Genomic DNA, 14,157 nt, shown 5'->3' with positions numbered 1-14,157 from the left:
GACATATATGCCCTTGAAAAATAACATTATTTAGTGTCAGTGGTTTTGATTTACATAAATGCTATGAAACTTCTAATCTCATCCTTTTTTTCTTTTTGCACTCAACACTATATTTTGAGATTCCATCCCTGTTGCTCTGTGTAAATAAATCGTGTTCATTATGTGTGATGAACTCATAGTATTCCATGTATTATATCACATATTTTCCTTATCAATTTCCCCGATCAATAGACATGTGGATTGCCTTCAGATCATTGTTACCATAAACAGTCTGGGATGTGCATCTTCTAATATGTCTTTGTACCCACTGATATTGAATTTATTTGAATTGTATGCCCAGGAATTGGATTGTTGGCTCACAGTGTGTGTGCAGTCACAATTTCACCAAGTTTTGCCAGGTTGCTTTCTAGAAAGGCTATGCCTCTTTAAACTTCCCCCAGTCGTGTATGAGGATTACAGCTCCCCATATCCTCACAAGTACTTGTTATGGTCTGACTTTCTAATTTTTACCAATCTCTACCTTTTAAATGGTGTATCATTTTTTATTTCATTTGTATTTATCTGATTGCCAGTGAGGTAGAACATGCTTCATATAATTTTTAGCCATTTGGTTTTCCTCGTTTGATTGGCCTAGCCATACCTTTGCACATATTTTTATTCTTGCTGTTTCCTAACTTTGCTGGTTTGCAGAATTATGACTTTCTAATTTGCCTGATTACCTCATAGGGTGAATTTTTCTCCCCACATTCCTGCTTTGAACTTCACTTTCAATATTTACTTAACTTGATTAACAAAATGTTTCTTGTATTTTCACTATATATCAGTTTTGCATGTTAAAAATCCTTCTGGGGTCGGGCACGGTGGCTCACGCCTGTAACCCCGGCACTTTGGGAGGCCGAGGAGGGTGGATCACGAGGTCAGGAGATCGAGACCATCCTGGCTAACATGAAGAAATCCCATCTCTACTAAAAATACAAAAAATTAGCCGGGCGTGGTGGCGGTAGCCTGTAGTCCCAGCTACTCGGGAGGCTGGGGCAGGAGAATGGAGTGAACCCGGGAGGCGGAGCCTGCAGTGAGCCGAGATTGCGCCACTGTACCGCAGCCTGGGTGTCAGAGTGAGACTCCATCTCAAAAAAAAAAAAAAAAAATCCTTCTGGGATTTTAATTGTAATTACACTGAATTTAGAGATTAAGAAAAATTAACTAAAGGCTAAAGCAAGCTGTTCATATGGTATTTAGAGTTCCATTTATTTGGGTTTTCTGGTATGTGCTTTCATAATTTTAAATTTTGTCTCTGTAAACATCCTATGTTTTCTTTGGTTAATGTCTACATACTTTATAGCTTTTGTTGCTACTATGAATGGTATCTTATATTTTATATTAAATTATTGTCTTTTATGGGAACACTGAGTTTTGTATATTGTTTTAAAATCTAACAAATTTGCTGAACTCCCTTATTAATTTTAATATTTTACTGATTTTCTCAGGTTTCCCATGCATCTGATCTGTATCTGGTAGTATAGCTGTAAATAATAACAATTTGGTTTCCTTCCTTCCTGTTTTTAATGCATTGATCAGGGCTTCCTGTACTTTGTTGGAGTGCCAATGACACCAAGCTATACATGTCTTATTCCTAACTATAAAGGAAATTGCATCTAAAATCTTAAAATTAAATTTGATGATTGTGGTAGATCATTTCTACCACTTGGGGTTTTCACCTTCATGGTAAGTGAAAATGATCAATGAACAATTTTTTCTTCTTGTACTGGATTTGGTATGAAGACCATACAAGCCTCACAAAATGAAGTATAGTTTCTCCTTTGTATTTTTAATTAGTGCAACAATTTGTGTAAGACAGGGAGAATCATTATAAAAACAGCCATTCTCTCTGTTTTCCCCACATGAATAAATGGCAACCAGTTATGAGGCTAAAAACATTGATTCCTCTTTTCCCCATTCGTATTCTATTTCTGAGCAAATCCCACTGTCTCTGCCTTCACAATACCTCTCAAATCCAGCCAAGTACATCTCTCCACCACTACTTCCACCCTCATCTAAGCCACCGTCATATCTGAATAATTTCATGACTTCATACCTGTTTTTGGTTTTAGCTCCTCACAGTTCATTCTCAATAGTTAAGCACAAATAGTACATACTAAAGCAATCCCAATTTAAAGCAGGAATCAGATCACGTGACTCATGTTGCCTACTATTCACTTCCTTGGCGAGGGAGGGATTCCAGCTTTAGGGTTATGGGCATGGCTAATGGTAAACACATGGCATCCAACAACTGGACAGATGAGACTGACACAATTGATTAGTCATGTCTACTCACAGTCTAGGGGAGGAGAATACTGCATGCCACACCTGGCCACACAGGGTTTGCACTGGAGAACAGAGTAGACTATCAGGTGCTGTGGGAGGCAGGCTCTGCAGTAGCAAGAGGGTGTAGTGCCCCCTGGTTCCCACAGGAGGATGTGATTGGTTGTTTGAATGATTTCATAAGCTAGCAAGGAACTGAAATCCACTTCTCAGAGAGAAGCGGTAACTGCACCTGGTTCATTTGATAAGAGGACTGTATGCTTGGGGAGCATAGTTGGGAGGGGAATTTGTAATTAGGCCATCTGAGGCCCTACTTTTCCCAAATGTTGAGGCGGCACATAATACTGGGGCTTAATTTCAAACCTTATACCACTGATTCCCTGGTCAAAGCTTTCCAGTGGCAACTACGAAGTTCTTCATGGTCTAAAAACTGGTTAGCTCTCTGGCCTGATTTTCTATACTCCCTATGCCCCAAATACTCCACTCTCCAGTCACAGCAACCTACTTGTTCTCACTCAAACACATCAAACAGGTTTCACCTCAGGCCTTAAGCTCCTGCTTTTTCCTCTACCTTGAGCCCTCTTCCCCCAAATATCTCCATGGCGTATTTTCTCACTTTCTTCAGATCTCTCCTCACTCCCTCAAAAGATAATAAATGGCATTATTTTGCATCCTTACAAACTTTATTTAAATGGCATATTGCTATATGTTGCTTTTCTTTTTTATTACTGTATTTTTTTAAAGTCATCTGGATTGCTAACTTGAGCTGTGTTTCATTCATTTTATCTACCACGTGTATTCCATTGTATGACTACAATAACATTTATTCATTTCATCTCCTATGGATGAACATTTACATTGTTTTCAAGTTTCTTCCATTAAAATCATGCTTCAATGAATAGCCTCCTGGTCCTCTTTGTGAATACATATGAGATTTTTCTCTAGAGTATATAAAAATATGTGGAATTGCTGATCAAAGAGTTCTAGAGACTTGCTGGGAGTTGACCTCTGTGGTGGTGCTGAGAGAGTCCTATGAGGTCTTCCTCCCACTGATAACACAGAAACTACTGGAAGATCTGAGAGACACTGACACCTAAAAGAGACATGGATATAAGTAAGTGCAAACAGTTGTCTCCATGATTCACAGGAGGAAATTCTACTCTCTGTGAGAGGAGTCCCTCCTTCTGGTACTACAGCCAAGGGCCACACTTAGTGAAGCATCTGTTGCCACTGTGGGAATGAACTCTGGCAAGACGCTGCCACTGGCATGGAGCAGCTGCTATAACACAGTGGGAAGCTGGGAGGTCTTAACTCTTAAGATACGCTGCGTTTTCTCCCTTAGGCTTGTGTGAGTCACTGTTTACCTACAGAGAAGAAAGAGCACTGGCCTTTGTCAATAGCCTTCACTGAGTTGAGAGATAACAATTTCCCCATGGGAATCCTTGGTATGGATTAGATGCCTAGAAACTATGGAAAGAAACTCAAAACAGCTTCAGAGCTCCTCAATTAGAGTCCAGCTTTCAGATTCCTGGTGAAGAGTGTGGCCAGGAAAAGATGGCTGGGGGGACGTGTCCATCTATTTACTCTTCCCCTTCTCTTGTCTTTATTTTGTATCTTCTCTCCTTTCTTCCTCCTCTTCTCTCTTCCTTTCTCACTTTCTTGGTGTCCCGTGTAGGGGATTTCACCACCAAGAGGATTTCATGACTCCACTTCGCCTCTCTAGTGTCCACGTTTTGAAACCAAAGTAGCCAGTGGAAGAAATGTTTAATATTTTCCAAAACCATTACAAATCAGAAGAAATCCATGCACACTGAGCTAGCCCCTCCCTAGCTCTTGGCCTTTGGCTCATCTGTAAGAGCCATGTTCTTGGTATAGATCTCTTTGGTGCATTGTAGGAGTGGGTTCCCCTCCAGGATGTTATCATAGAGACCTCTGGGTCCCAAGAACCTCACAGAGACCAGGAAGATGGCTTTTGATCTCAGAAAAAGACTAGCTAAACATTTCTCCATATACAGCACCACAATACACATACATCCACTTCCTTCAGAAACAGAAACCTGATGGCACATGGAGTAAGAAAGAAAACATTACATTGAAAGTGAGGAGACTTGAGTTCTGGTTCTACCTCTGCCACCATCTAGTTGGTGACTGGGTCAATTACTTAGCCCTCTAGGCTTTAATTACCTCATCAAAACATGAGGGATTTCGTATAAAAGACCTATTCCCGGTCCGGTATGGTGGCTCACGCCTGTAATCCCAGCCCTTTGGGAGGCCAAGGCAGGCAGATCACGAGGTCAAGAGATCGAGATCATCCTGGCCAACATGGTGAAACCCTGTCTCTACTAAAAATACAAAAAAAATTAGCTGGGCATGGTAGTGTGTGCCTGTAGTCCCAGCTACATGGGAGGCTGAGGCAGGAGAATTGCTTGAACCCAGGAGGCGGAGGTTGCAGTAAGCCAAGATCGCACCATTGCACTCCAGCCTGGTGGAAGAACGAGACTCTGTCTCACACACACAAAAAACACACATACACACAAAACCCATTCCCTCAAAACGTATTAAGCATCTACTTTCAGCAAGTACTACCCTTCACAGTCAATTTTAGCTCTAAAATGTCTTGATGTTGGAAGGTATTACAAACTGTTTTTCTGTGTCCAAGGTCACTTGAATTATAATCATTTGAAGTCTTTAAGTGAATTTACAGATGGCATGTTACTAGGAGATTGCATGATTTCTCTCCCTTAAACTCATTCCAGGGCTGGTTGGAGGATCTCTGCTGTTTTCTCATCTTTGCAATTACCACATAGTTGTGGGATGGAACATGTTGTCAGCCTTCTTGGTTGATGTAGCTGCCTGTTCCCTGGCTGTCTTCCCAGGCATGTACCTGTTGGGTACACAACGTCACTGGAGTGAGGGAGCTCTGTCTTACCATTACCCCTCTATTTCCCAGCCCCTCTGCCAGTGACTCATGAGGATCATGTCCCAGGTCCACCATACTGCACCTAGGAGAATAAAATCTACTTCCAAGCTTAACAGTGAGCGGCATTGTTTCAATTAAATATTTCCCACTAAATAAGGACTACAGTCTCCTCCAGTGGTTTCCCAAAGGGCATTTTCCATGAAATTGGAAGGAACATTCTTTTAAGGAGGCTGGCAAAGGCATTCATCTCATATTAACCATTGTAAGAACAACTTGCTTCTTGAATGTGGCTGCAATATTTATCTTGCCAAAGTGCCAAGTTTCTCATGTTACTCCCCATCCAAAAAATGCCATCAACCCCTATTGCCTATAGAATTCAAGATGTTTACCTGCCCTTTTTTCTGTTTTAAGGAAAACCCTCTATTGTCTGGTCCCATCTTACTTCTTCATTATTATTATTTCCCATTGTTCCTGTCTGAATATTTTTTCATCTATTCTCATATAAACATACCTCTGTCCTTGGGGGAGGGGAAAGGACAAAACTTACCTACTACTGTTGATTACCTACTACTGTCAATCACCATCATAAATATTTTCACATTTGTTATTTTATAGCTGAAATATTAAGATGCAGACAAGTTATATACATTGCCCAACTTATCAGTGGGCAAGTTGGAGCTGTCCTCAAGGCCTGACTTCAAGCTCTTAATCATTCTGCTTTAACACACTGCCTGTAGTCTAGAGATCCCATACTCCAGTCTGCTAACTGCAGGATTGTTCTGGAAGTCACTCCTGGAAGATGCCCCGGCACCTGCTCCTCCAGCCCTTCCCATTACCTTTGTAATCTCCCCTGCATTAAATTTATTTCTGGTGAAATAACTTGGGAGACTTCTAAATCCTGACTGATACAGGTTATCATCAGGGAATGTTTTTATATAAACATTAATATCAAATAATCATAGAGCTTATATTTCTTTCAGCCCTGCCTCTTTATTTTACAAAGGAGTAAACTAAAGCCATAAAGGTAGAAAAACATGTCCAACATCACATAACCACTTTGTGACAAAGTTCAAATATCTTTGCCCAGAAAAAAAGGGACCAAAATGGCAGATTCGATAAATGTTTTTTTTTTTTTTTTTTTTTTTTTTTTTTTTTTTTGAGACGGAGTCTCGCTCTGTCGCCCAGGCTGGAGTGCAGTGGCCGGATCTCAGCTCACTGCAAGCTCCGCCTCCCGGGTTTACGCCATTCTCCTGCCTCAGCCTCCCGAGTAGCTGGGACTACAGGCGCCCGCCACCTCTCCCGGCTGGTTTTTTGTATTTTTTAGTAGAGACGGGGTTTCACCGTGTTAGCCAGGATGATCTCGATCTCCTGACCTCGTGATCCGCCCGTCTCGGCCTCCCAAAGTGCTTTAGAGGCTTAGAGGTATTTAGCCTGGGGCCAAATCCTGACCAAAACTCACTAGCTCTACCTCCTTGGGGAAATCCCTTCACCTCCCGAATCCTCTGTTTCTTCATTTGTAAAATGAAAATAATCTTTTGCAGCACTGTGGAATACTGGGAGGTTATATATGTAAAATGCCTAGTACAGCATCTGCCTCATAATATGTGCACAAAAAATAGTATTTAGGTGCATTATTCTCAATTTCCCAGAATCCACAAGGCCAAATTCCTTCACACTGGGGTCTAACAGGGAAATGTCCAATAAAAACAATGATCCTTTAGTTCTCACTCCTGCCTGACTCTAAGAGGCTCAACGAATACCACGAAAGCAAATCAGGTGCCCTGTGGACAATGACTGATAATGATACACCACATCTGACTCAAACATTTCATTTATTTTTGCATTCAGCAAAGAGTAAAATGTTTTCTAATCAAGTAAAGAATCCTAAAATCGTATTCATAGCATATAGTGTTGGGTTCAAAAGGGGATAAAAACATTACTTTTTTAACATTCTCACTAAAGAAATGTTCAGCATACTTCATGTTATTCTTCCTCAATTCTTTTTTTCTTTTCTTTCTTTCTTTCTTTTCTTTTTTTTTTTTTTTTTTTTTTTTTTTTTTTTTTGTGACACCGAGTCTCATTCTGTCGCCCAGGCTGGAATGCACTGGCGCGATCTCGGCTCACTGCAACCTCCGCCTCCTGGGTTCAAGTGACTCTCCTGCCTCAGCCTCCCGAATAGCTGGGACTACAGGCACCTGCCACCACGCCTGGCTGGTTTTTGTATTTTTAGTAGAGATGGGGTTTCACCGTATTGACCGAGCTGGTCTTGAACTCCTAAACTTGTGATCCACCCACCTCGGCCTCCCAAAGTACATTAATAACTTTTTAAGTCTCTGAATATAATAGGCGTTAAAGATTTCTAGAATGCCTTGGGTTCTGAGTCATGGGGAGCTGCAGGTGTTTCTAATGCACCGATTCTCACAATGCTGAAATGCTCTCCCTGCCCATTGACTCAAGGGAGCCAACCGATGAACTACGTCTATTCATGGAGAGATGCACGTAGGGATCAGAGCATTCCAAAGACGCATTTTTCTAGACAGCACCTGGTTGCTGTACACCAGTTACCGGTGCAGGGAATTTGTGAACATAGCCAAGAATTTGGACAGAAATTCGGAAGGCTTTTAATTCACTATTGGTAGTGAATATTTCTGACTCAAGTCTCAACAGAAAACAGAGTGCATTCAGCATGGTAACCAAAGAACATTAAAGAAGAGACTATCTGTAGAGGACTAAATGGGATCAGAAGGGACTCTGAGGCACCAGAGGACTGATGAAAGTGCCTTCACCCCCATTACCACCCCCAGGTTTGAAGAGTCAAGGAGAGAACTGGCAGTTGCCAGAACCCAGTAAAAGCTGTAATGTGGAAGAGGAGGCTTTTGATGGGAGTTTGCCCATCAGTAGAGGAATAGAACCACCACACCCCAGCAAAGAGGGGAGTCAAAACACTGACATCTCTCTTTGCCACCCTCTGACCACATACTAGTGCCTTCCTCTTGCTGAACCAACAGAAGCCCATTGATACAGCCCATACAGGAAGTCTCCTGCAGCTCAGGGCAGAGCTAAAAAAGGTGGAAATGGATTTGGAGGGGCAAATCAAAAATATGGCAATTCTGTGAGTCCAGGGAAAGGCACAAATACAGTTTTGGGGTTTTTTTGTTTGGTTGGTTGTTTTGCCTTGGTTTGTCCTGTATTAGAAAGGCTATGTGACGAGTTCGCACTTATTGATGGGAGAAAGTTATCTACTACATACTTGTACACAAATTAGATATGGCAATCAGAAGGTCCAGTTCAATTCTCTAAGCAGCTGAATTCTCTTAACCACCTGGGAGGATATGTCACATTTTAAAGCCATACAAAGATCTTCAAGGCTCTGCATTTCAGACAGTATTCTTTATTTGTTGGGACTTTCGAAGCCCAATGAGTGACACTCCTGTTCCTTTCGATCTCCCTATATTGGGAGATTGAAAAATCACATTTAATATTTAATGCTGATATTAGACAGCAAGGTTTAGTAGGAATGCTAAATGAGCTTACTAAAATTGTGCTGCAGAATAAAATGCATCCTCTCAGTCACAGGCAAAGTAGGAAAACACAGGTCTTGCCCACAGAGGCAGAGTCTTTACTGCTAACCTCTTGAACAAATGAAAATACATGCTTTTTGCAAGTGGACAGACCCCTAAAGAGGAGAGGTAGGAGCTGAGGCACCATGCTCAGGTACTTACCTCATTAAGGGGTTAGGTCTGTCCTTGTTCCTTGGTGGAAGAGTGAGTCACCTGCCAACAACATGAAGGATACATGCAAACCGACAAAGCAGATGGTCCCATGGTCCATCCACCCATTATTGCCCTTCTGATAGTAACCCCCGGGGTGTTCTATGGGAGAAGGTGATCTGCTTCTCCCTCAGGCTTTTAAGAAATGTATCAGAAGCCCGGGTGCGGTAGCTCAAGCCTGTAATCCCAGCACTTTGGGAGGCCGAGACAGGCGGATCACGAGGTCAGGAGATCGAGACCATCCTGGCTAACACGGTGAAACCCCTTCTCTACTAAAAAAAATGCAAAAAAACTAGCCGGGCGAGGTGGTGGGCGCCTGTAGTCCCAGCTACTCGGGAGGCTGAGGCAGGAGAATGGCGTAAACCCGGAGGTGGAGCTTGCAGTGAGCCGAGACTCCAGCCTGGGCGACAGAGCGAGACTCCGTCTCAAAAAAAAAAAAAAAAAAAAGAAATGTATCAGAGCCCATGTCCGACTTCCCAAAACCCTAGCTTGACCTGTTGACATTGATTTGTACAACTTCTTGGAGAAACCAGTTCCTTTCATTCCTCCCATGGATCTTCTGTGACCCCAAAGGGTGGGGGAGACAGCAGACCAGCCTCCACCTCCACTTCTGTCCTCCAGGTGGCAGGAGCACCATCTGGACTGTTCTACAGCCTCAGACCAAGCCAAAGATAGCAGTGTGCTCATGCACAGGAACACGCTGTGCTTCTCCAGATTCCCAGGAAAGCAAATCCCAGTGAAGGTCAATAGTGGTACCCTGTGTATAACTCAACTTCGGGTAGGAAGAACAAATATTAGGCCTCAGAACTTTCTTTGGTCAAGGACTCATGAGCCTTCTCCTTGGTCCCATCTGATCCTTTGTTAACTGGGTTCTTTCAAGCCCTGTTTATTCAGTGTCAAAACTTCTTGAGCAGTCAAACTCAAGTACCTGCTCTAGAAAGCTGCTATAGTTGCTCTGGAGAGAGCAGCAAATACCCTCCTGCCCAGGTCCCACTGACTCTCATCTCCAGGCCACCTCTCCAACCCCACAAACTCATCCAAAGATGGTGCAATACAATGCAACAGAGGCTACCTTCTCACCCTAGTGGTCAGACACTAGAGCCATGTGTACAAATGCCTACTTGATATTTTTTCTTCAGTGTCCCAAAGGACCCTGTCCCACCTCTGCCCCAAGCCTGGTCCTTCTGTAGTGTTTCCATTGTCAGTGAAGACATTCCCATCGAGCTGAATGTGCAAGCCAGAAACCTAGGAGTCAGGCCTTTCTCAACCCACATCGAAGTCATTGCCAAGTTATTTCTATTTAGTCTCCAAATCCTCTCTTGAATCCCTCCACTCCCCTCCATCCCCTCCTCTACTACCCTGGTCTATGCCGCAGTAATCTCTTTCCCTACCTATTCTGCCTGAATTCATTCTCATCCTGCCTCCAATTCAGCCCCATTCTGCAGCTACACCTTTTTTTTCCAGAACGCAAATCTCATCGTCTTATTTCTCTACTTTAAAGCCCTTCAGTAGCCCCATATTGCTCCTGGGAGAAAAATGAAGAGCCTAAAATGATCCACTAGACCTTCATCCAGCCCTTCATGCATGTGCACCTCTTTTTGGGTGGCACTTCTATTGGCCTCCCACCCTTTGTATTCTGGTCCTGCAGGTACTGTTTTTTCTCCCACCAAAGGGCCAGTGCATGTGCGCTGTCTCTGTGTTGCCCCCCTCTGTGGAGGTTGAAGGCTTTAGATCTCAGCTAGCAGGACTTCCTCAGGGGCCCCTTTCTGACTTTCTGGAAGAGACAAAACCTCCCCCACTACATTTTTTCTGTGACAACCATGGGTATACCCCCTTCAGAGCACTTGCCGTAGTTGTCATTTGTTGTCACTTAGGTGGATTATTTATTAATGCTTATCTCCCCAACTAAAAATGTATCCCCACATGGGCAAGAATGACCTCTATATTTGCTCAAAATGAATTGTGTTTGCAGAACCTGGCATGAAGATTGGTAGGGTTTCTGTAAACATGTGCTGAATGAATTGCAAGGTTTTCCTCAAACATGCACAGAGCAAGACATATCCCTGTGGTGTTACTTTCACTCCGGGTTGATCTTCCCCAGCTCAGCCTGGCTCCCTGGTTTAGCCAGCACCCAGCCCTGGGGAAAGTGTGCTCTTCCACTCCACTCTGTGCCTATCCTGGAGGGCGAAACCACTAAGGTGGGCTCCAGGGCCAAAAGGGCCAACATGAAGTTGCTCCACTAAGACCACACCAAGCTCCCCAGAGCCATCTCACAAACTTAAGTACTGTCACTACTACAGGAAGTTCCTGCTGCCAAACCGCCAATGCTGCCTCTGTGTGGGTAATTAGGCTGTGCCAACCAGAGCCCTGCTGGTCTCTTTCTGATTTAGGCAGAAAGAGCTCTCAGCTGTGTAATGGGTATCAGAAACTCTTAGCTGCCTCTCAGTCTGCTCTTCTCTCCTTTTCCTCCTCTCCTTTCTTCCCCTTAATTCCTTAAATGACCCCACTGCTTAAACATTTTTCCTGGCCAGGGAAAATGTAAACCAAACCCTCTGCATAGAAACCAGCTGTGAATAACCAGGTCAACATGACAGTGTCTTCCCAGTACATACCCATAGAAGTGGGGGACTTTCTCTAATGCATGTTATTTTGTAGAAAGGTGTCTTTCAGAATACGCAGTCTCCCATAGTGTGTGTGTGTGTGTGCGTGCGCTCAAGGTACATATGCCCATAGTGTGAATGTGCATGAACCCATGTGTATGTGTCCATAGCATGTGTGTGTCTAGGGAACGTGGGGAGGGATCCATCTCTGCTTTCCACAGACAGCCCTCTCACTTCCACAGCAGCTGCCTGAGATCCCCATGGGACATTCTGGGGCAATTAGCGACCATCTCCTGGAGCAGTCATTGGAATTCACTTCACAGACCACCAACTATAGGGAGCAAAACAGCTTCTAGCTGATGCCATCTGAGATTCAACTCATTGTTTGCACCAGGCTCATACTTTCTCTAAGCTATTCACAGCCAATGACTCTACTTGGCAGGGATGACAAGGTACACTTGCCTGTTCCTGGCTGACATAGGCCTCTTCTGAAAGCTGACTTTTACTCAAGGACCGCCTGATGGTCTGAGTGAGTCTTTATAGGCTGCAAGGCCATCTCAGGAGCTTCCATCAATCTTCTTTCCCTGCTAAGCTTGCACTGCAGTCGATGGCTCTCCCAGCCGTGCCACCTAGGACACCACACATGCTGTCTCTCACAGGCATTCCCCCGATCCAGTCCTTGCATGGTTAATCTCATTTTAGGATCTGCTCCTTAGAGGTCCCAAATTAACACAACTTCTTACCCATCTCTTTTGGAGAGCAGCACATCCAATAACAGCAAGGGCTTTTAGCCATGCTTTTCTGGGACTTACAGACCTTGAGACAAGAAAGGATGAAAAAACAACATTCAAACCACCCCTATTGGCTGGGTGTGGTGGCTGACACCTATATTCCCAGCACTTTGGGAGGCCAAGGTGGGCAATCACCTGAGGTCAGAAATTTGAGACCAGCCTGGCCAACATGGTGAAACCTCATTTCTGCTAAAAATACAAAAATTAGCTGTGCGTGGTGGTAGGTGCCTGTAATCCCACCAACTTGGGAGGCTGAGGCTGGAGAATTGCTAGAACCCAGAAGGCAGAGGTTGTGGTGAGTAGAGATGGCACCATTGCATTCCAGCCTGGGTGATAAGAGCAAAACTCCACCTCAAAACAAGCAAACAAACCACCCATATCTAATGCATGTACGTGTAGGTGGACCATACACAATACTTTTTTTTTGAGACGGAGTCTCGCTCTGTAGCCAGGCTGGAGTGCAGTGGCACGACCTTGGCTCACTGCAACCTCTGCTTCCCTGGTTCAAGCAATTCTCCTGCCTCAGCCTCCCAAGTAGCTGGGACTACAGGCGCACGCCACCATTCCCAGCTAATTTTTGTATTTTTAGTAGAAACAGGGTTTTACCATGTTGGCCAGGATGGTCTCGATCTCTTGACCTCATGATCCGCCCACCTTGGTCTCCGAAAGTGCCAGGATTACAGGCGTGACTCACCACAGCATGTTTCCAAAAATGCCTTTCAGAAGTAAGGAAACAACTCTACAACATGCCGGGATTTGTCAGTCCTTCGTCCTGCTAAATTTCTTTTGGATTTTGAAGGGCATCTTAAATAGTGACAAGCCCTTTGGTTACCTCAGCAAAGCCCAGGTGTTGCATATATAAGGCCAGGGCCACCTCAGTGTTTAATTCTAGGCTGCAAATACTCTTGACTTTGTGGTCTTCTCCTTCACAGGGTCAGAAGCCAAAAAGGAATGCTTCATCTTACAAACAGAAGGAAACTAGCTGAGGGAATGAACAAAGAATCTATTTTGAAGTGGTGTTGCCAAGACTGTGCCATGGAAGACGAAGATGAAGTTCATGGCTTCACAAACATTCTTGGATCAAATAGTCCATCAGAAGAATGATCTCATTTGCATATGTATACCATTTATTATCATTTGATATTCATATATGCACATATAAATGAAGTCATTTTAATCTAGGAAATGATTGATCTGTCATTCTAATCAGAGGGTGTTTATTATTATAGAAAATAACTACAGCATTTATTAAACACTTACTTGCTATTGCCAAACATTATGTCAAGCATTTCGCATACACTTTCATTTAATTTTCAACTTACAGAAGAGGAAATCACGTGCTGTGATAGGATTCTGCAAACTAAAGACACAATTTTGTCCCCTAAGACTTTTTTTCTAAATTGATTTATTTTAAATCATTGAATCCATTGCCAGACCAACTAATCACAAGGTTCTAAGAAGGGAGCTGCATGGGCTGCTTCCAGAATAACCAAGGCAGGGAGAGTGTAAGCCCTTGTTCTAGGTCACACCATGAGCAAGGGCAGAAACAAGATGCAAACTTAAGATTGTTCAACTCCGAAGACTTCTTTCTGTTCCTTAGAACAACAGTGAGCACTTAACAGTAGAGTTAAATTCTTTAATAACAAAGTCCATGATTAAATAAATTGTTGTGCAACTGAATACAGAAATGGAACTTTGGATCTGAATCTCAGCTCTGGCTCAGTTGTTCAATAACCTTGACAAACTGAATTTTC

General features: G+C 43.4%; 1 long non-coding RNA gene across 1 annotated transcript in view; it reads right to left on the bottom strand.

Annotated features, from left to right (window-relative positions):
- Positions 1-5,015: 5,015 nt before the first annotated feature.
- LOC111545503 overlaps positions 5,016-14,157 on the bottom strand; it is a 107,499-nt gene continuing 98,357 nt past the window's right edge. Inside the window, exon 9 of the long non-coding RNA XR_002732481.2 lies at positions 5,016-5,206. This is a non-coding gene — a long non-coding RNA (uncharacterized LOC111545503). The remainder of the gene's footprint in view (positions 5,207-14,157) is intronic.

This window comes from Piliocolobus tephrosceles, chromosome 4, assembly GCF_002776525.5.
Source record: "Piliocolobus tephrosceles isolate RC106 chromosome 4, ASM277652v3, whole genome shotgun sequence".
In the NCBI taxonomy this organism is placed as follows: domain Eukaryota; kingdom Metazoa; phylum Chordata; class Mammalia; order Primates; family Cercopithecidae; genus Piliocolobus; species Piliocolobus tephrosceles.
This window is presented reverse-complemented; position numbering and strand designations above follow the sequence as displayed.